General features: G+C 39.0%; 1 protein-coding gene across 2 annotated transcripts in view; it reads left to right on the top strand.

Moving 5' to 3' along the window:
* The first annotated feature begins 164 nt into the window (after positions 1 to 164).
* The window catches only part of JAKMIP2 (janus kinase and microtubule interacting protein 2), a 192974-nt gene continuing 170961 nt past the window's right edge, over positions 165 to 22177 (top strand). For both annotated transcript variants that reach the window (XM_055557644.1, XM_055557633.1), the window contains exon 1: positions 165 to 475. The gene's annotated coding sequence lies outside the window, so the exon portion shown is untranslated. The remainder of the gene's footprint in view (positions 476 to 22177) is intronic.

The raw sequence follows: 22177 nt of genomic DNA, 5'->3' as shown, positions 1-22177 counted from the left end.
GAGGGCAGCAGCACGAATTCACTCCCCTCCAGCCCCCGCAACTCCTTTCGCCCATCTCCCCTCCCCCTTAGCCTGGTCGCTTGCCATTGGTGGTTGCCATGACAACCGGCAGCTGCCAGGGCAGGCAGCCTCTACCGCAGCAGGGGTGGGGTTTCGGAGGAGGGGGCAGGAGAGGAGGAGCCAGAGGAGGTGTCTGCTGCAAGTTCCTGGCTGCTTCTGAGCTCACCCCATCCTCCGAGAGGGAGGAGGCCAAGTGGTGATGCTGCTGCTTCTGCCGCTTCGACTGCTGATACTCCAGTGAGGGCTGGAAGGGTGGTTCCTATTAGCACCGTCGCCAACCAGAGAGGGAGGGGAAGAAATCCCGGCAGCCGCTGCTGATGTTGGGTTCGGAGGCTGCATCCGACTCGGTCACAAGGAAAATGGATTCAGTTTGCATCTCTCCTTCCTTTCAACAGCTTCTCCGGATCTCAGCATGGTAAGTAGCAGGGAGCAAGGTTCGCTTCTTGATTTAGATGGCTATTAAATAACCTGTGTATACATTTGTGGCCTTCATTGAACAATGACTCCCTCAGAGATGGGGAGGAAGATGTGGAGACAGTGATGGGGCTGGGAGAGAGGAAGGTTGCCAGGGAGAGAGAAGTAAGGAGGCATCTGCTTGTGTTTAAAAAAAATGTATATATGGTATTCTGATTTTATCTTGAACTGGCTCAGAATGCAGACTGAGCCACTTGGTTCCTTTCCTTCCAAGCTTAGCAACAGAATCAGGGGGTGGAAAAAGAGCTCCCAAGAAATAGATGTTATTGAAAGGAATCATTTCATTTGCAGCTCTCGCATATAGGGTCGGGCCTTCCTTCAAAAACACATTTGGTGCCTCCTAAGCCTGCAGGCCCAATTATAAGGTGATTTTGTTTATTTCCTTCATTGCTAAGAAAAGGTAGCCCCAGAATTTAGCCTTTTATTTCATATTCTGGTGTGCTCTTGCTGAGAAACAATTTGCCAGATAGAATTTCATTTTTAATGTACAGATTTGATTGTGATCACACAAATGGATACCCTGTGGATATGCATATCATCTATACACATGTTACTTAGCATTTATGAAACATATTTATATGCAGAGTGTGCTTTGCAATGATTTTTATGGGTTTTAAATGCCCTTGCATGCTTGGAGATAATTGCATATTTTTGAGACTATGCTTCTGGTTTGTATTATTATTCATTGACTTCATTTGGATTAATGCAAGATTTATTCTTGTTATTGTCCCTTAGTTTCATTGTGACCACTTAGGACAATCTGTATTATAGGCTGCCTTTTTCCTTTATTTTTAATTGGGGTTTGTGGGGGGTGATTTGAGAGCCCCGAATTTACACTGATGGGAAAGGGAGGTGGCTTGTGGTATTATTTTGTGTCCAGCATCTTGCCAAGTGAATGTTGAAAGACATCAGTTTTCTTGAAATTCTATCCCAACCCTTTCATGTTTATGTGTTGTGTCCCAGGAAGCACAGATGAGCTGGAAGGTGAAATGCATTCATTTTATTTACTAGTGCTGCTATTTGCTGTTCATTCCTTCAGTATCCAGGCACCATTTTACAGTTCCCTCAAGTGTTGTATTATGGATCTACTTCTTTGGGTGGTCAAGTAAGAAAGTGGGATGGTTTTGAACATCTAGGTGTTCCCAAGTAACCTAGCCATTTCCAAATTAGCCTGCTTGTACAACGAAATGAAACAAGCAAATGAGCAAAGCTCAGCTTGAGAGTGTGTGGCAAAATGGGGGGCTATTGTAGTTTACAAATGCTTAGTGGGATCTGCTTGATATTTTACTGTATCACAGCTTTAAGGCAGCTCAGGATACTAAAGATGCCTGAGATGAGTAAAGTACAAAGCTCCATTACCACCCAGGATAATGGATTTTGTTGAATTAAAGCCAGAAAAATCCTTGCAGGTAAAACTGCATTAGTAACATTACATTTAGCATGTGGCCTATTTTTTATCCACCTCCCTCTTCTCTAACAATATCATTGTCAGTGCAAACCTTTTTTACAATGTCAAAAAACACTTGTTTTAACCCTGCATTTTATTTTACACACTGCTCGACTTCATTTACAATTTTTACATGCATTTGAATCAGGTTTATAGTTTAATTTCTCTGAGAATAAATGTCCTGTTTGGTTTATATAGTGGAAGGCTCTTCAGCAACTTAATGGGAAGAATAGATTTAATATGCTCATGGCATGTGATATATAGATTCACACCTCCATCAAGTCATGCTACCGTGGGCCTTATCACAACTACATAAAGTAGAGCAGGGAAAGAGGTGCTGGACTTGTATGTCATAACAAAAATTGTATAACACGCTGCATCCTGAATCTTTAGTGATAACTTTTGACTTGTAAGAAAATTTCAGCAAGCTTTAAAAAAAATTAAGACATGTTGTAGTTGACCCTGTTTCATGCAATGAAAACAGTTATCTTGGGCATTGTTTTATTTCCTTTGTTTTGAATTTTCATTGGGATGTGGTTTTATAGGTGAAGTTGGCACAGTCTGAGCAGAAGCAGATCACTGTAAGTCATGGACACGGAGCTCTCAGCAGTGTTTGAGCTGTGTGATCAGACCTCATGGGAACACATGTGTAGATTTGATCCTACAACCTTGGATGATTATATGACCTTTGCTGAGGGCCACAGAAAAGTGAACTATTTTTAGTTTAGTGGGGTCTAGATACAAAATAATTCAAGAATCAATTTGATGTCAGAAAATACAAAATATATGGAACATATATACATGTTATTATTTAAATGTGCTGTTTATTTAGCAAGCAAAGTTAATTACCTTTTTTTCAAATACTGTCTTGAAAATGCCATTCTTGTAATGTTAAATATCTTGACTGGCATTTAAACTTTCATAAAGCTTGCTTTATTTGGGATAAACACATATTATCTAATTTCTCACTTTGGGATAGGATATTCCTTGTTTCTTCAAGTGACCTCGGAACATATTTCAGTTTTACATGCATGCTTCAAGTTCCATCGGGGTACTTAGAAAATATCTGGAGAGTCAAAACTGTTTTCTACATTTCTCATGCATTCATAGAAAAGTTATTACAATGTTTTTCATAGTGTTGGTACCTAAAATAAAACAAAATTTATCTTGGAAGTTTTAACATGAATCACTCAGTTGGTTGTTACTGGAATAAGTAAACTAGATGTATACTTGGGTGTACTCTGAGAGGTCAGTTATAATTCCCTGTGTTTGCACATCCCAACTAATATCTTACCACGTGAAAATGTTTTTTCAAACATGATGAATTAATCAATTGAAAAACAACTGTTTGTAGAGCTCTTATATGACTAGCACAATTTTCATATTCTAGCAATATAGAATTTCCTTAGTGGGTATATAAGCTGTGCTGCTGCTAAGTCGCTTCAGTCGTGTCCGACTCTGTGCGACCCCATAGACGGCAGCCCACCAGGCTCTGCCGTCCCTGGGATTCTCCAGGCAAGAACACTGGAGTGGGTTGCCATTTCCTTCTCCAATGCATGAAAGTGAAAAGTGAAAGTGAAGTCTCTCAGTTGTGTCCGACTCCCAGCGACCCCATGGACTGCAGCCTACCAGGCTCCCCTGTCCATGGGATTTTCCAGGCAAGAGGACTGGAGTGGGGTGCCATTGCCTTCTCCCATATAAGCTGTACACACATGAAATTAGTTAATGATGAAAACAATAGAGTTATAATTAACACCATCATTACACCTGTTCTTAATATACTCTTTTATAATTCTTAAAGACATTTTACATTCTTTATCTGTCATCTTATATCCCCCCAAATTCTATCATGTGAGTAAAGGTAGTGTATTAATAATTATTTTACATAAGAGGAAAGAGGCTTGGAAAATTAGGCTTGTTCAATTTTGGGTTTGGTAAACAGTCTAATTGGGCCCAAATTTTATTTGAATATTTTGGGGGCCATGATATGTTCTTTGGTCACATTGAATTTCCAGATAGACTAAGTGTATTCTTTAGACCTCAGCAAAAAAAAAAAAAAAAGGGTCGACACAGAAATTATTTTGGAGAAAACCTGGGATTCACAATATTTCATAAAACATAGAAACATTTGTCTGGGAAAAAATTAGAACTTTGTTGGACTGATGTGGACTTATTTTATGGCTGAGTATTGTTTTTATTTTTAATGACATGCAGTTGAGGGGAGTAACAAGTTCATGCTGTGCTGTGTGTGTGCTTAGTCGCTCAGTCATGTCTGACTCTTTGTGACCCCATGGACTGTGGCCCACCAGGTTCCTCTGTCTACAGGATTTTTCAGGCAAGGATACTGGAGTGTGTTGCCATCTTCCTCCTCCAGGGGATCTTCCTGACCCAGTGATTGAACCTATGTCTCCTGTGTCTCTTGCAGTGCAAGTGGAATGCGATGGCTTTCCCCACTGAGCCATCAAGGAAGTCTTTTTCTGTGCTTAGGACCAAATTAATTTCCTATAGAAACTAATCTGAAGAAACTTAGCCGCACCTCCTACCTATATGTCCACGTATCTATGTTAAGCATCTCTCAACCTCCATGTTCTTAAAAATTAAAATGATATTAAATCATAAATAAGTGTACATAAGTTTAACAACCTTATGATGTTTTCTGGACATTCATGTTTATGCTTTTCTGAGCTATCAAAAATTAAATACTTTTCTCCAGAATATTCTAATTATTTGCTATCTCCCTTTCTTTGCTACCATTGTAGGGGCATACTTTGTCTGACTGTTTAGTAATTCAGTGCTGGCCAAATAACAAAATATGCCATCTGAACTGTCATTCTACAATTGCGAAACATCCTTTATAATTAATTAGCTTGCAGTACAAGTGAGATCTATCATATTAAAGGCATTCTGCTTTAAATCAGTATTCACCAATACAGTTAAATGTCCTTTTAAAGACTTTTTTCCTTACATTTTAAACATAATATCCTCATTGTTAGAATAAAAAAAGATAAGGCAGAAATATGTAAGAAAATCACCCATAATCTACCATCAAAAAGTAATTACTGTTAGTACTTTGAAATACTTCCTTCTAGATTTTTTTTCTATATGCCATTTCAGGTGACATATAGATTTTTTTCTATAAACACACTCAGGTATATAATTTCATAAATGGGGCCATACTCTGAGCACTGTTTTATAATTTTTTTTTATTTTAAGTGGCCATCTTTCCATGTTAATGAAATATACCTCTAGTAAATTTTTAATCTCTGTGTGCATTTATCTTGATGACTCAAGTTATTTTCCTCCACTTTGGGGTCTTCATTCTTTGCTTTTAATACAGGCAGCTCCTACTTCATTTACAGCAGCTGTGCTTCAAGCATTGTTTTTCACGAAATATGAGATCTGTTATTCTGACTTGCCATTGCATCTCACAATGGATATTAAATTGACCTTGGTCTTCTTTTGTCTGCTGCTAAAGAATAAGTTTTGGGCCCAAGTCAGAGAAATCCCGGTTTAAATTGCTAAGAATTTCACCAGGTGCATGCATTAGCAATAACTACAGAAACAAATATCTCTTCCAGATTTGTGTTACTTTTCCTCAGTATGGTAGGCGCACCCTATAGTCCTAACCTCTGTGACCAACTTAAATCCTTCATAAAAATCATTTAAACAGCATACATATACAGATATGATACAGATACATATACATATACAGATATATAGCTATCACATGACTTAGACTAAACTCAGATATATTTTTGGCACCTGTATTTTTCTTAAACCTATATATAGTTTTTAAATGAAAGCCCAGTCTTCTGGCTCTTCTCCTTTTAAAATATGAATGGTGGTTGGATTATTCTTATACTTTAAGTTTGAGCTTTAAATGTAACTTTTGGGGACTTCCCTGGTGGTCCAATGGTTACGACTTAGCTTTCAAATTCAGGGTGAGGGTTCAGTCTCTGGTCAGGGAGCTAAGATCTCACATGCCTCACAGCCAAAAAACCAACATAAAACAAAAGCAGTATTGAAACAAATTTGATAAAGACTTAAAAAAATGGTCCACATTAAAACTTTTTCTTAAAAAAAGATTAAAAAAATGTAATTCCTTGGAGAGGTTTCCTTTAGTATATCTTAAATCTCTGCTATTACTCTTGTACCCTCTCTGTTTCCTTTATAGCATTTATCAAAGTTGTAAAGGTAGAGCTACAGTGAAACCTAAGTATGAGGGAAAAGTCTTTGTTCCCTTTCTTTGTTTGGCATCGAAATTAAGATCATTGACTTCAGTGCTTTAATTCTGGAGTCAACTGCAATTAAAACAGAGATGGAACACCAAATGTGACTAGGTTTATTTGACAGTGTCTGTTTAGAAAACTATTCACTTGTATTATTTTCAAGAAGGAAATTTTGCTGAGATCATTATGACTCTGAAAAAGCCTTGTGAGCTTGTGCTTCAGGAAAGAGGGTGATATTGTCATCATGCCTTCTGATCCAAACTGGAAATGTTCCCTTGGAAAATGCTACCCAGCATAACCACAGTGAAAATGTAAACCAAGCAAGTGTTTCTCACCCACATCCCTTATCTGGCTCTTCCTTGTGCAGCATTTCATGGAGAGAGATACCTTCTAAAAATAAACATTTCATGGAGAGGTACTTTCCATGAAAGTACTGACCCATATATTTAAGGCCTGTAAACTATTCACAGGTCAGATATACCTAACTTTAGCATATTTTCCAAAACAAAAACTGTTGTTTTTTTTTTAATGCAATAATACTAATGAAAACAGCTAGATGGAATATTTTAAACGAGTCCCACTCTGTAAAATCTAGAGTATTGTGTCATTCTACCAATAAAAGAATAGCAAGACAATAATTTTATATAAAAGACAATTGTTGTTCAGTCACTCAGTCTGTTGTTAAGTCGCTCAGTCGTGTTCAACTCTTTGCGACCCTATGGACTGCAGCATACCAGCTTTCCCTGTCCTTCATCATCTCCTGGAGCTTGCTCAAACTCATGTCCATTGAGCTGGTAATTTTATATAAAACAGTACCGATCTGGAGAGTTTATATTAAAAACCAACACTCTGAATTCACATGAGAATCCACATGATGGTAATTCTGCTAGAGGAGAAGGAGAGAGGAACTTAGGTGTTTTGAAGATGTTATAGATCCCAGACTTGTTTTCTTATGAATTTCTTAGATAATTCAGTTTGTAAAAATGGGAACTCTGGAATTACTGGAGTTTCTTCTCCATCATCTGCTCCCTCGGGTTACCTAGACCTGGAGGAAGAAATTCCTCCTATTCCACTGGTTAGTCTTTGTCTTCTACATCTCTTAAGTAGGAATTTGAGTGGTTGTTAACTAACAACAAAGTGAGGACAAAATCTTAATTTCAGAGAGCGTATGATTTTTTTGTTGTATTAATGAAGACATTTGAATTATGACTAAGTTTTATTTTAAAAACGCTTCGTTTAATAAAAGTATCTATAAAGTTTAGAATTTACAGTATTTTGAGCCAGATGCCAGAGACATAATTAGCAGTCATTAAAAATAAACCATAGCTTAAAAAAAAATGAAGTAAAAAGGACTCCTTATTTGAACTGTGGTGTTGGAGAAGACTCTTGAGAGTCCCTTGAACTGCAAGGAGATCCAGCCAGTCCATTCTGAAGGAGATCAGCCCTGGGATTTCTTTGGAAGGAATGATGCTGAAGCTGAAACTCCAGTACTTTGGCCACCTCATGTGAAGAGTTGACTCATTGGAAAAGACTCTGATGCTGGGAGGGATTGGGGGCAGGAGGAGAAGGGGACGACAGAGGATGAGATGGCTGGATGGCATCACTGACTCGATGGACGTGAGTCTGAGTGAACTCCGGGAGTTGGTGATGGACAGGGAGGCCTGGTGTGCTGTGATTCATGGGGTTGCAAAGAGTCGGATACGACTGAGTGACTGAACTGAACTGAACTGACCCCTAGTTAATTTTGCATGGAAGGAGCATTTGAGCCAAGGCAATGGCACCCCACTCCAGTACTCTTGCCTGGAAAATCCCATGGATGGAGGAGCCTAGTAGGCTGCAGTCCATGGGGTGGCTAAGAGTCAGACACAACTGAGCGACTTCACTTTCACTTTTCACTTTCATGCATCGAAGAAGGAAATGGCAACCCACTCCAGTGTTCTTGCCTGGAGAATCCCACGGACGGGGGAGCCTGGTGGGCTGCTGTCTATGGGGTCGCACGGAGTCAGACATGACTGAAGTGACTTAGCAGCAGCAGCTCTCTTCTTAGCTAGACTGTCCACATTTGAGGCTCCTCAGGGTGCAGTGCCACACTCTGAAACAAGAGAGGAAAATAGCCTGCTACAAGGGAAATTGATTCTTCCACCACTGTGCAACCTTCAGGTTTTTTTACTCTATGGATTGAAAAGAGCCCAATCTCAAAAAGCATGCTTAAACATGCCTGATTCACATGAATGCTCTTATCTGGAAGGGTGTAGCTACACACATTGTCCAATCTTCTTTTTTTTAAATTTTATTTATTTTTGGTGTGCAGGGTCTTTGCCAGGGGGACATTTTTTCCTAGTTATGAAGAATAGGGGCTACTCTCTAGTTGCAGTGAGCAGGTTTCTCACTGTGGTGGCTTCTCTTGTGGAAGACAGGATCTAGGGATCGTTGCTTAAGTAGTTGTGGCATGTGGGCTCAGTAGCACAGGCTCAACAGTTGTGGTGCACTGGCTTAGCTGTTCCATCGCGCATGGGATCTTACCTGACCAGGGATGGAACTTGTGTCTCCTACATTGACAGGCAGGTTCTTTACCACTGAGCCACCAGAGAAGCCAGTGTCCAATCTTTTTTAAGTATGGTGTATGATTTTATATTTTAACATTTTTCACTCTGTTTACATTTTTTGAAATCAAACCTAAATGACTTAGCCAAGACCACCTGATGGTAGTAAAGAGACAAGATGAATAGTTCTAGCTCAGTTCAGTTCAGTCACTCAGTCATGTCTGACTTTTTGTGACCCCATGGACTGCAGCACACCAGGCTTACCTGTTCATCACCAACTCCTGGAGCTTGCTCAAACTCATGTCCGTGGAGGTGGTGATACCATCCAACCATCTCATTCTCTGTCATCCCTTTCTCCTCCTGCCTTCTATCATTCCCAGCATCAGGGTATTTTCCAATTAGTTGGCTCTTCTCATCAGGTAGCCAAAGTATTGGAGTTTCAGCTTCAGCATCAGTCCTTCCAGTGAATATTCAGGATTGATTTCCTTTAGAACTGACTGGTTTGATCTTCTTGCAGTCCAAGGGCCTCTCAAGAGTCTTCTCCAACATCACAGTTCAAAAGCATCAGTTCTTCAGCACTTAGCTTTCTTTGTGGTTCAACTCTCACATCCATACTAGACTACTGGAAAAACCAAAACTTTGACTATACAGACCTTTGTCAGCAAAGTAATGTCTCTACTTTTTAATATGCTGTCTAGGTTGGTCATAGCTTTTCTTCCAAGGAGCAAGCATCTTTTAATTTCATGGCTGCAGTCACCATCTGCAGTGATTTTGGAGCCCCCCCAAAATAAAGTCTGTCATTGTTTCCATTGTTTCCCCATCTATTTGCCATGAAATGATGGGACCAGATACATTAATCTTCGTTTTATGAATGTTGAGTTTTAACCTGACTTTTTCACTCTCGTCTTTCACTTTCATCAAGAGGCTCTTTACTTCTTTGCATTCTGCCATAAAGGTGGTGTCATCTTCATATCTGAGGTTATTGATATTTCTCCCAGCAATCTTGATTCCAGCTTGTGCTTCATCCAGCCTGGCATTTCGCATAATGCATTCTGCATATAAGTTAAAGAAGCAAGGTGACAATATACAGCCTTGACACACTCCTTTCCCAATTTGGAACCAGTCTGTTGTTACATGTCCAATTCTAACTGTTGCTTTTTGACCCTCATATACATGTCTCAGTAGGCAGGTAGGGTGGCCTGCTAGTCACTAGCCATTTGCTTACTGTACTTCCACGGACATTTGTATGGTTTGAAATCATTAACTGTCCAAATTTATTTTATATCATCCACTTGCTTTGAAACATTGATCTTTGACTGTATAGTCAACTGTAATGTAAGTGGCATTGATCCTTTCTTGGTTCACATAGTGCCATCACTACCCACATTCTTGATGTCCTCAAATGTTGTTTTCCTAACAAGAGGATCTTTATGACAGAGAATAGCTGATGAAATAGTAGAAAAGCATTTTGTTTAGGAGATAGTCATTTTGCAAAAGAGCACTTTCCCTTTGGTCAATCTGAATTTTTTTTCAGACTTGATGTTGACTCAGTTCTGTTCTTTAGAGGAATTGAGGACATCCGTCATTATCGAGTTTCCTTTATAATTCAAGTAAACCAGTTTATTCCAACAACAAATGCAGTAGTCTTGACCTCCTTAAAACAAAAATATCTAAAATGGTCAGGATATAACAAGTATAAAAAGAAAACTTACTTTTACAACTTACTTTTCAAAATTATCCAGAAAAGAACTAAATTCTTTGAGTACCTATTATGTATTTATTATGGACTTCCCTGGTAGCTCAGATGGTAAAGAATCCGCCTGCAATGCAGGAGCCCTGGTTAAATTCCTGAGATTGGAAGATCCCCTGGAGAAGGGATAGGCTACCCACTCCAGTATTTTTGGGCTTTCCTGGTGGCTCAGATGGCAACGAATCTATCTGCAATGCGGGAGACCTGGGCTTGATACCTGGGTTGGGAAGATCCCCTGGAGGAGGGCATGGCAACCCACTCCAGTATTCTGACCTGGAGAATCCCCATGGACAGAGGAGCCTGGCGAGTTATAGCTCCTTTGTACAGGAGATGATGAGGACATTCTATGTTCTTTTTGTTTCAGTTCAGTTCAGTCGCTCAGTCGTGTCTGACTCTTTGGGACCCCATGAACCGCAGCACACCAGGCCTCCCTGTCCATCACCAACTCCTGGAGTTCACCCAAACACATGTCCATAGAGTCGGTGATGCCATCCAACCATCTCATTCTCTGTCGTCCCCTTCTCCTCCTGCCCTCAGTCTTTCCCAGCATCAGGGTCTTTTCCAGTGAGTCAGCTCTTCGCATCAGGTGGCCAAAGTATTGCAATTTCAGCTTCAACATCAGTCCTTCCAATGAACACCCAGGACTGATCTCCTTTAGGATGGACTGGTTGGATCTCCTTGCAGTCCAAGGGACTCTCAAGAGTCTTCTCCAACACCACAATTCAAAAGCATCAATTCTTCTGTGCTCAGCTTTCTTTATAGTCCAACTCTCACATCCATACATGACCACAGGAAAAACCATAGCCTTGACTAGACAGACCTTTGTTGGCAAAGTAATGACTCTGCTTTTTAATATGCTGTCTAGGTTGGTCATAGCTTTCCTTCCAAGGAGTAAGTGTCTTTTTATTTCATGGCTGCAGTCACCATCTGCAGTGATTTTGGAGCCCAGAAAAATAAAGTCTGACACTGTTTCCACTGTTTCCCCATCTATTTCCCATGAAGTGATGGGACCAGATGCCACCATGATCTTAGTTTTCTGAATGTTGGGTTTTAAGCCAACTTTTTCACTCTCCTCTTTCACTTTCATCAAGAAGCTCTTTAGTTCTTCTTCACTTTCTGTAATAAGGGTGGTGTCATCTGCATATCTGAGGTTATTGATATTTCTCCCAGCAATCTTGATTCCAGCTTGTGCTTCCTCCAGCCCAGCGTTTCTCATGATGTACTCTGCATAGAAGTTAAATAAGCAGGGTGACAATATACACCCTTGACGTACTCCTTTTCCTGTTTGAAACCAGTCTGTTGTTCCATGTCCAGTTCTAACTGTTGCTTCCTGACCTGCATACAGGTTTCTCAAGAGGCAGGTCAGGTGGTCTGGTATTCCCATCTCTTTCAGAATTTTCCACAGTTTATTGTGATCCACACAGTCAAAGGGTTTGGCATAGTCAGTAAAGCAGAAATAAATGTTTTTCTGGAACTCTGTTCCTTTTTCCATGATCCAGGGGATGTTGGCAATTTGATCTCTGATTCCTCTGCCTTTTCTACAACCAGCTTGAACATCTGGAAGTTCACAGTTCACGTGTTGCTGAAGCCAGGCTTGGAGAATTTTAAGCATCACTTTACTAGCATGTGAGATGAGTGCAATTGTGCAGTAGTTTGAGCATTCTTTGTCATTGCCTTTCTTTTGGATTGGAATGAAAACTGACCTTTTCCAGTCCTATGGCCACTGCTGAGTTTTCCAAATTTGCTGGTATATTAAGTGCAACACTTTCATAGCATCATCTTTTAGGATTTGAAATAGCTCAACTGGAATTCCATCACCTCCACTAGCTTTGTTCATAGTGATGCTTCCTAAGGCCCACTTGACTTCACATTCCAGGATGTCTGGTTCTATGTGAGAGATCATGGTGAGAGATAATCTAGCTCACCTAGATAATCACCATCATGATTGTATGGGTCATGAAGCTCTTTTTTGTACAGTTCTTCTGTGTATTCTTGCCACTTCTTCTTAATATCTTCTGCTTCTGTTAGGTCCATACCATTTCTGTCCTTTATTGTTCCCATCTTTACATGAAATGTTCCCTTGGTATCTCTATTTTCTTGAAGAGATCTCTAGTCTTTCCCAATTTATTGTTTTCCTCTATTTCTTTGCACTGATCACTGAGGAAGGCTTTCTTATCTCTCCTTGCTATTCTTTGGAACTCTGCATTCAGATGCTTATATCTTTCCTTTTCTCCTTTGCTTTTCACTTCTCTTCTTTTCACAGCTATTTGTAAAGCCTCCTCAGACAGCCATTTTGCTTTTTTGCATATCTTTTTCTTGGGGATCGTCTTGATTCCTGTCTCCTGTACAATGTCACAAACTTCCATCCATAGTTCATCAGGCACTCTATCAGATCGAGTCCCTTAAGTCTATTTCTCACTTCCACTGTATACTTATAAGATATTTGATTTGGTTCATACCTGAATGGTCTAGTGGTTTTCTCCACTTTCTTCAATTTCAGCCTGAATTTGGTAATAAGGAGTTCATGATCCGAGCCACAGTCAGCTCCTTGTCTTGTTTTTGCTGACTGTATAGAGCTTCTCCATCTTTGGCTGCAAAGAATATAATCAATCTGATTTCGGTGTTGACCATCTGGTGATGTCCATGTGTAGAGTCTTCTCTTGTGTTGTTGGAAGAGGGTGTTTACTATGACCAGTGCGTTTTCTTGGCAGAACTCTATTATCCTTTGCCCTGCTTCATTTTGTACTCCAAGGCCAAATTTGCCTCTTACTCCAGATGTTTTTTGACTACTTTTGCATTCCAGTCCACAGTAATGAAAAGGACATCTTTTTTGGGTGTTAGTTCTAGAAGGTCTTGTAGGTCTTCATAGAACTGTTCAACTTCAGCTTCTTCAGTGTTAGTGGTCAGGGCATAGACTTGGATTACCGTGATATTGAATGGTTTGCCTTGGAAACGAACAGAGATCATTCTGTTGTTTTTGAGATTGCATCCACATACTGCATTTGGACTCTTTTGTTGACTGTGATGGCTACTCCATTTCTTCTGAGGGATTCCTGCCCACAGTAGTAGATATAATGGTCATCTGAGTTAAAGGCACCCATTCCAGTCCATCTTAGTTCACTGATTCCTAGAATGTCGATGTTCACTCTTGTCATCTCCTGTTTGACCACTTCCAATTTGTCTTGATCTGTCTTGTAAAATTTGCAATATTACTATGCAATATTGCATAGTAACCTAGAATGTTAGGTCCATGAATCAAGCACAATTACACTCATCTCACACGCTAGTAAAGTAATGCTCAAAATTCTCCAAGCCAGGCTTCAGCAATATGTGAACCGTGAGCTTCCTGATGTTCAAGCTGGTTTTAGAAAAGGCAGAGGAACCAAAGATCAAATTGCCAACATCCGCTGGATCATGGAAAAAGAAAGAGAGTTCCAGAAAAACATCTATTTCTGCTTTATTGACTATGCCAAAGCCTTTGACTGTGTGGATCACAATAAACTGTGGAAAATTCTGAAAGAGATGGGAATACCAGACCACCTGACCTGCCTCTTAAGAAACCTGTATGCAGGTCAGGAAGCAACAGTTAGAACTGGACATGGAACAACAGACTGGTTCCAAATAGGAAAAGGAGTACGTCAAGGCTGTATGTTGTCACCCTGTTTATTTAACTTATATGCAGAATACATCATGAGAAACGCTGGACTGGAAGAAACACAAGCTGGAATCAAGATTGCTGGGAGAAATATCAATAACCTCAGATATGCAGATGACACCACCCTTATGGCAGAAAGTGAAGAGGAACTAAAAAGCCTCTTGATGAAAGTGAAAGTAGAGGGTGAAAAAGTTGGCTTAAAGCTCAACATTCAGAAAACGAAGATCATGGCATCCGGTCCCAACACTTCATGGGAAATAGATGGGGAAACAGTGGAAACAGCGTCAGACTTTATTTTTCTGGGCTCCAAAATCACTGCAGATGTTGACTGCAGCCATGAAATTAAAAGACGCTTACTCCTTGGAAGGAAAGTTATGACCAACCTAGATAGCATACTCAAAAGCAGAGACATTACTTTGCCAACAAAGGTTCGTCTAGTCAAGGCTATGGTTTTTCCTGTGGTCATGTATGGATGTGAGAGTTGGACTGTGAAGAAGGCTGAGCACCGAAGAATTGATGCTTTTGAACTGTGGTGTTGGAGAAGACTCTTGAGAGTCCCTTGGACTACAAGGAGATCCAACCAGTCCATTCTGAAGGAGATCAGCCCTGGGATTTCTTTGGAAGGAATGATGCTGAAGCTGAAACTCCAGTACTTTGGCCACCTCATGCGAAGAGTTGACTCATTGGAAAAGACTCTGATGCTGGGAGGGATTGGGGGCAGGAGGAGAAGGGGACGACAGAGGATGAGATGGCTGGATGGCATCGCTGACTCGATGGACGTGAGTCTGAGTGAGCTCCAGGAGTTGGTGATGGACAGGGAGGCCTGGCGTGCTGTGATTCATGGGGCCGCAAAGAGTTGGACACGACTGAGCGACTGATCTGATCTGATCTGATGTAATATTGCTCTTTCATTCCACTACATGTAGTTGTTTCCCAGTTAAGTTTTGTTTTTGTTCTTTAGAGAAACATTCAGTTTTCATTAATATGGAAGCTGAAATGAGTTTAACCCAGTAGGTGAGCATTTGATAAAAATGAACTATCTATATGAAATCTAATGCTGTTGATCTGGTTTGGGGGCAGTCACAGTGACATTTCAACCAGACAATTTGTAGCTTCAAGTGTTTCCTCCCTGCTCCATCAATTATTTGTTTTATCACTTACATAATTAGTAAGCAAAGGCATTTTTCACAATAACTAATATGTATTTAATACTTTATTTTACAAGTTACAAAGGACTTTTCATACTTTAAATTTTCACAAGCATGTAAGATAGTAAGAGAAGATAGTGCATATTATGTTACATTATTTTATGTTATATCATTTGTAATCATTCTCAGGATAAAGTTCAGATTGTCTGATTTCAGATGTGTCCAGCCTAACCTCACCACTGAGTGAAGCTATGAGATGCAAATCCAGATTTCCTTACTTCAGAATTCTTTTGTTCTATGAGATGTGGCCCCACACAACCAAAGGATATATCAGTAATGTGAATCAGAGCCCAAGAACTATGACATGATCTGACCTGCACTCTAAGTCCTAACTCAGGTGCTAAGGAAATTTAGGCCACTTGGTTATCCTCACTGAGTCCTTCCTTTCATATATAATCAGTGGGTGTGTATCTGTATATGGAAAGAACTTTGGGCAGGGGTTTTAGAGGGATGGGGGATGAAAAGTTTCCACATGTGTATCATTATCATCATCACCAATGCCACAAAAGCCTAATTTAAGGTCCCCAAAATAGAAAGCATTCATAGACTTCCAATTGTTATCCCTGGTCCCTGTCCAAAAGTAAAACTTCTGTTTTTTATAAGGAAAAGGGGCCAAATTTAATAGAATATTCGCACATGTAACACTTGGGTGGAATTCATAAATAGCACTGCTGTTTTCAGCAGAAGTCTTTGTTTTTGTGAAGTAACCACAGTGGCTTCTAGCTAATTGGCCTGAATTGTTAACACACATGTTGATGAGGATGGTTTTGAATCCTCATAGTATTCAATCCTATCTTTCTTCTCTGAAGATAAGTGTTTCATTTGCTAAGCCAAATATAGTGTTTAGCTTAATAAATAGAGGTTATGAGGCACATTAATTTACTTTATGAACAAAATTCAGGTTAAAAAAAAACCACTAAGAAATTTCTTTCCAAACACAGTTGACTTTAATGTTAGTTGTTGTTGCATTGCTGGTTTGTGTTTGTTTTACTGCGCTTCCTAGATGCCAAGCATTGCCCAAAAGTTGTTGCATGCATACAACAACACGCTTTGGAGAAGGTAATAGAATCCCTATTTTATTCATCCCTCAACTAAGGTTTATTGAGGTAAAGTAATTTAATACTTAAGATTAACTAATAACAGATGGAGCTAGATTCTGAACTCAAGTCTTCCTGACTCCAATGTCATATTACCTAATGAGCTAAACCTCTTCCTTCTTGCAGTGGAAACTTGATTGTGCTTCTGAAAACTAAATAAAGAAAGGCCAAATATATTTTAATGTTATTATTATTGTTAAATATTAATCGAGACCCAATTCTTGCAAAGTAAGGATAGTAACACTCTGTTAAAATTGACACTCGAGAACAAAGTCCACATAACCATAGTTTCTTCAGTGAGGAATGAAAACAAAGGGTTGAATGAACTCCAGTCCTAAAACCATTTGGAGTTTTTGTTTTAATAACTCTTAGGAGATAATTTGTGAGTTACGTGTATTTGACAACATAATCTGGGATTCTCTCTTTAAAACAAATACCTAAATAGGTATTAAATATATTTTAATAAAAGAATATTCTCTAGTTTTCCTTTCTACTTTTTTGAAGCAATAAAAACCCCAGAAAACCTTGTATGCTGTGTTTTTCACAATTCTGTAAACTGTGAAATTTTGTTTTTCTCTAAAGGATTCAGAGAGTAGTTTTACAAGAATTTCATTTCTGGAAAAAATCCTCAATTGTAAAAAGGACTGAGCGGTACAAATCCCAGAATTTAATACTATGAAGAGCATATTTCTGTGCTCTTATAGTTTCCATGGTTCTAAATTCATGCAACTTAAAACTTCTTTTGTTTCAGTTTTTAGCTTGTACTGAATAGCTAGAGTTTTGACAAAAAAGTTTGGATGAAAAAAGGTTGAAACCTTGATTTGCCTGTCCCTGTATATAGGTGAGATATATTTGATAAATTATTTGTGGCCTATGCCAACCGTTGAATGTAATGAAACTCTCTAAGCAGTATGTTGTAGGAAAAGGTTCAGTGACAGGAAAACATGTAAGATACCTCTTTTAAATTAGAAGAATAAAAGAGTTCAAAAATCAAAAGATGGAATTTAATATCAGTTTTGTGAAAAGAGAAAAAATTACATAAACATATATATATTTTGTAAGTTCAAATCAAAATAGTAACAGGAATTAGATCTGGGTAGTAACTTTGGGGCTTCCCAGGAGGCACTAGTGGTAAAGAATCTGCCTGTGAATGCAAGAGACATAAAGAGGTGTGGGTTAGATCCCTGGGTTGGGAAGATCCCCTGGAGGTGGGCATGGCAACCCACTCCAGTATTCTTGCCTAGGAAATCTTCTGTGGACAGAGGAGCTTGGCAGGGTACAGCGCATAGGGTTGCAAAAAGTCTGACTACCCAGCTGAATCAACTTAGCACACTAGTAACTGCAGATGGTGATTGCAGCCATGAAATTAAAAGACACTCGCTCCTTGGAAGAAAAGTTATAACCAACTTAGACAGCATATTAAAAAGCAGAGACATTACTTTGTGAACAAAGGTCCGTCTAGTCAAAGCTATGGTCTTTCCAGTAGTCATGTATGGATGTGAGAGTTGGACTATAAAGAAAGCTGAGCGCCGAAGAATTGATGCTTTTGAACTGTGATGTTGAAGACTCTTGAGAGTCCCTTAGAGTGCAAGGAGATCCAACCAGTCAATCCTAAAGGAAATCAGTCCTGAATATTCATTGGAAGGACTGATGGTGAAGCTGAAACACCAATACTTTGGCCACCTGATGTGAAGAACTGACTCATTTGAAAAGACCCTGATGCTGGGAAAGATTGAGGGCAGGAGGAGAAGGGGACAACAGAGAATGAGATGGTTGGATGGCATTACCAACTCGATGGGTATGAGTTTTAGTAAGCTCTGGCAGTTAGTGATGGACAGGGAGGCCTGGTGTGCTGCAGTCCATGTGGTTGCAAAGAGTCAGACACAACTGAGCGACTGAACTGAACTTTATGAGAAATTTCTTTGTTGGTTTTTTTTTTTTTATGATTTCCAAACTTACTAAAATAAAATTTACTTATTTATCTAGTAAAATGTGGTGAATATTTTTAAAAGAAAAATTTGGTCATCCAAACTTCTGAATCATCCACAAATCCAAATAATTAACTGTCCAGAGTGCCTTTGCAGGGCTTCTGAAAGATAGAAGTTCTGCTGTCTCTAGATCAGAGGCTCCAAATTGGCTTTTATGGACAACCACAATGTCTCTGGTGAGCCAGAGACATAAAGGAAAGGCTGGGAGGATGGGGTCGTCCTGGCTTTCTAAGCACACATTCATACACACACAAACACAGATACCCACTGAATGTCATCCTAAAGTTTTGAGAAAAAGATCCTTTCACAAAATTGTTTGAGAACCCAATGATCTAATTAATATTATGTGTGCCCAAATATCTAATTTCTTTAAAAATTAATTTTTTTAAATTTTCACTTGGATATTCATCATCTTACTTTCATCAGCCTCTAGTGGTTTTAGTTCACAGTGTTTATTTGAATTAGACAAAACTCCAAGCTTAACACCATGTGATTCATTTTCACTGAAGAGCTCAAATAAGGTTTATATGATGAGAGAGCATGCTGCTGCTGCTGCTAAGTCACTTCAGTCATGTCCGACTCTATGCGACCCCATAGATGGCAGCCCACCAGGCTCCCCCGTCCCTGGGATTCTCCAGGCAAGAACACTGGAGTGGGTTGCCGTTTCCTTCTCCAATGCATGAAAGTGGAAAGTGAAGTCGCTCAGTCGTGTCTGACTCTTTGAGTTGTGAAGGGGAGCAGTACTGAATGAGCACCTGTTGTGTGCCCTGTGAGGTTCTGAACACTTTGCAAATATAACACCTCAGCTGTGGGTACTATTGTACCCCTTTCCTACTCCTGTAGTTGAGGAAACTAAGACAGAAAAATGTTCAACCAGCTAACAAATGATTTTCTGAATGGTTCCTAAGTATTTGTCTTTATACTAGGTATATGGGATAAAGATCGGGTTCTTATTCTCAAAAGGCTTATAAAGTACTTAAGGAGATAGATCTATAACAAGAGTTATCAGTAAAATAAGAGTTAACAGTTGTAATGGGATGGCTTTCCTCTTCAGCCACCAGAGGACATAGCCTCCAAAAAAAAGAAAGGAATACCTTAACCTTTGTCATCAAGATACAGAGTCTTATTTTAGCTAAACTGTATTTGATCTTTACTAAAGAAATAAAAACGGAATGTGAAAGACTTTTTAGTGACTATTTCCTGTTGCTTTGTGTTACACATAGTAATACTTACCTTTGATCATATATTTTAACACTACCTGACCAAACCCATCTAATTGATACCTTAAGCTAACTTAAGATCTTATTTCTTATGTGAGTTACTAACCAGAGTTAAAGTTTTCTTTTCATGAAATCATCTGGTCAATTTGTGTAAATAGCAAGTAGGGATGTATTAGAACATTTTGAATGAAAACAGAACTTTAATATACTCTTCAAACCAAATGCAAATGAGTATTCTTTGAATTTGCAGCCATAATTTTAATACAAAGGAAAATCATGTTTAAAAATAAATCTGACACCTATGATGTATTCTTCTAATGTATATGTGTGGAGGAGTGAAGAGTGGGGAACATACAAAGATGAGTAAGACTCAATCCCAAAGGTATGCAGTAAGCATTTAGGCACTAAAATTATGCTGAGACACTCAGAGCCTTTATCAGAACATAAGAACATTTGAAACTGGGTATCAAACATGTGAAAATCTATACAAGGAAACTGAGAAACATCCGTCAAGGAACATAAATGAAGGAAATGAGTAAATTCATGATGATTAAAGATTGAACTTATTCATCTGAAAGTGGAGGAGAGGCATTGTAACCTGCCTTTTCAAAAGGAATGTCATAGTGACATGGAATATCACTATATATATGGTGACCCCTTTACATGGAATATCTATTATATAGTGACTCCTTTCCAAAGAATAATGCAGACTATGAATTTTTAAAATAAAGCAAAATAAAATCACATAAACAATCACTTTGCAGCATGAATAATTTGCTGTGTTTTGAATTTTAATATACTAACTTTATCCCTTGTGATGTATTAGAAAACAGTGTAAGACTGAGGTAAGAAAGACTGTTAAATCCTGAAGAGAAAATTATGAATGGCTTCCTACAGTTTTTTTCCCCTTTGAAACTTTCCTGGCGTGTGAATATAATGAGGCCACATACATGCACAGTAAGTATTGGAAAACATGTTAGATACATTGATTTCAGCTACAGTCAAGGAACTCTTTCCTGATTATTCTTTCTGTATTTAATACAGAAAAACATCACTGAGAAAGTGAGGGAAAACATAAATCCAGAGGGGAAAGGTAACTGAGTATTTAATGAGAGTATTGATCCTGATCCACCTGCCTTTGGTGTTTTTCCTTCTTTGAGCTGTGATTATCAGTACTCCAACCTCTATATTAAATAATCTGTGAACTCTCTCTCTCTCTCTCTATGTAGTCAAATGCCACTGAAGCAGAGACCTATAAGAGCCTAGCAAATCTCTTAAACTTTATTTCTTTTTAAGTATAAGGAAAGTCTTGTGCTAGTTTATCTATAAGAGCGACCCTTCCAGTTGTAATATGTTTATGACCCTCTGAGTGTCCATCACATTAGCCATCCATCCTGTGTCATAATAAATGCTTCCCAAGGTAATAAAACAATATTGGCTTTTTGTTGTTTTTCTATTTCACTGTGTATGTGTGTGTATGTGATGTTGCCGTTCATTTTAGCAAAAAGGTCATTAAATACAAGTCATACAAATAAAAAGGCATACAGCATAGTATATGCAGGGCTAATTAGATAGTCCAATGAATAAAAGTATTGACTTTACTTTTTCTTGGCTTCAGCCCAGAGTCTGTATCCTCCATAAGTGCTGATGTTCAAGCACAAGGTGAATAATTGACTGACAGAGGTATTATTAAGAGGTTTCCTAGGTTTTATAAGGGGCTGTATTAGATTATATTCAAGGATTCTTCCCACTCAACATTTTGAACCTATCGAAGTAGACCCTCAGGGCAGGAGCATTCTCTTTCCTACAGAATATTTACTCTTGTGCCTTCAGGAAGTCACTTTCTAGAGTTCCCCTTGGGGAAGCCAGCTTGCCATATGTGTGATGTTTTAATCAAAGTATGAATGTAGCTGGGACTTCCCAGATGGCGCTAGTGGTAAAGAACATGCCTGCCAATGCAGGAGACATAAGAGACATGGGTTTGATCCCTGGGGCGAGAAGATCCCCTAGAAGAGGACATGGCAGCCCACTCCAGTATTTTCACCTGGAGTATCCCATGGACAGAGAAGCCTGGCGGACTGCAGTCCATTGGGTAGAGAAGAGTCAGACACAACGGAAGCAACTGTCACACATGCACACATGAACATAGCTCTGCTTGATCGAAAAACATTAAATGAATGGATGCAGGATTGTCCTTTTCATTCCCTCCCATTTCTCAGGACAGATTTTACTGTTGTATATCAGGTCAGTAGAATTCCTCACAAAATCAGAGAATTGTTTCACTTGAAAAGTACTCTCTTCTTACATTCTTTGTCTTAATACAAAGTTCACATATCCCAGCTATAATTTTTTTTTTTTTTTTTAGGGTAGGGCTGTGTGCCACAGTGTGAAAACACAAAACTGGGATTCAGAAATCCTGGGTTTAATCTTTGTTCAGCTGTATGACATGAGCAGGCATCCTGTCCATTCTTGATTTTTGTTTTTTCAACTGTGAAAAGAGAAAAAA

This window comes from Bubalus kerabau, chromosome 1 (genome assembly GCF_029407905.1).
Source record: "Bubalus kerabau isolate K-KA32 ecotype Philippines breed swamp buffalo chromosome 1, PCC_UOA_SB_1v2, whole genome shotgun sequence".
NCBI lineage: Eukaryota > Metazoa > Chordata > Mammalia > Artiodactyla > Bovidae > Bubalus > Bubalus kerabau.
This window is presented reverse-complemented; position numbering and strand designations above follow the sequence as displayed.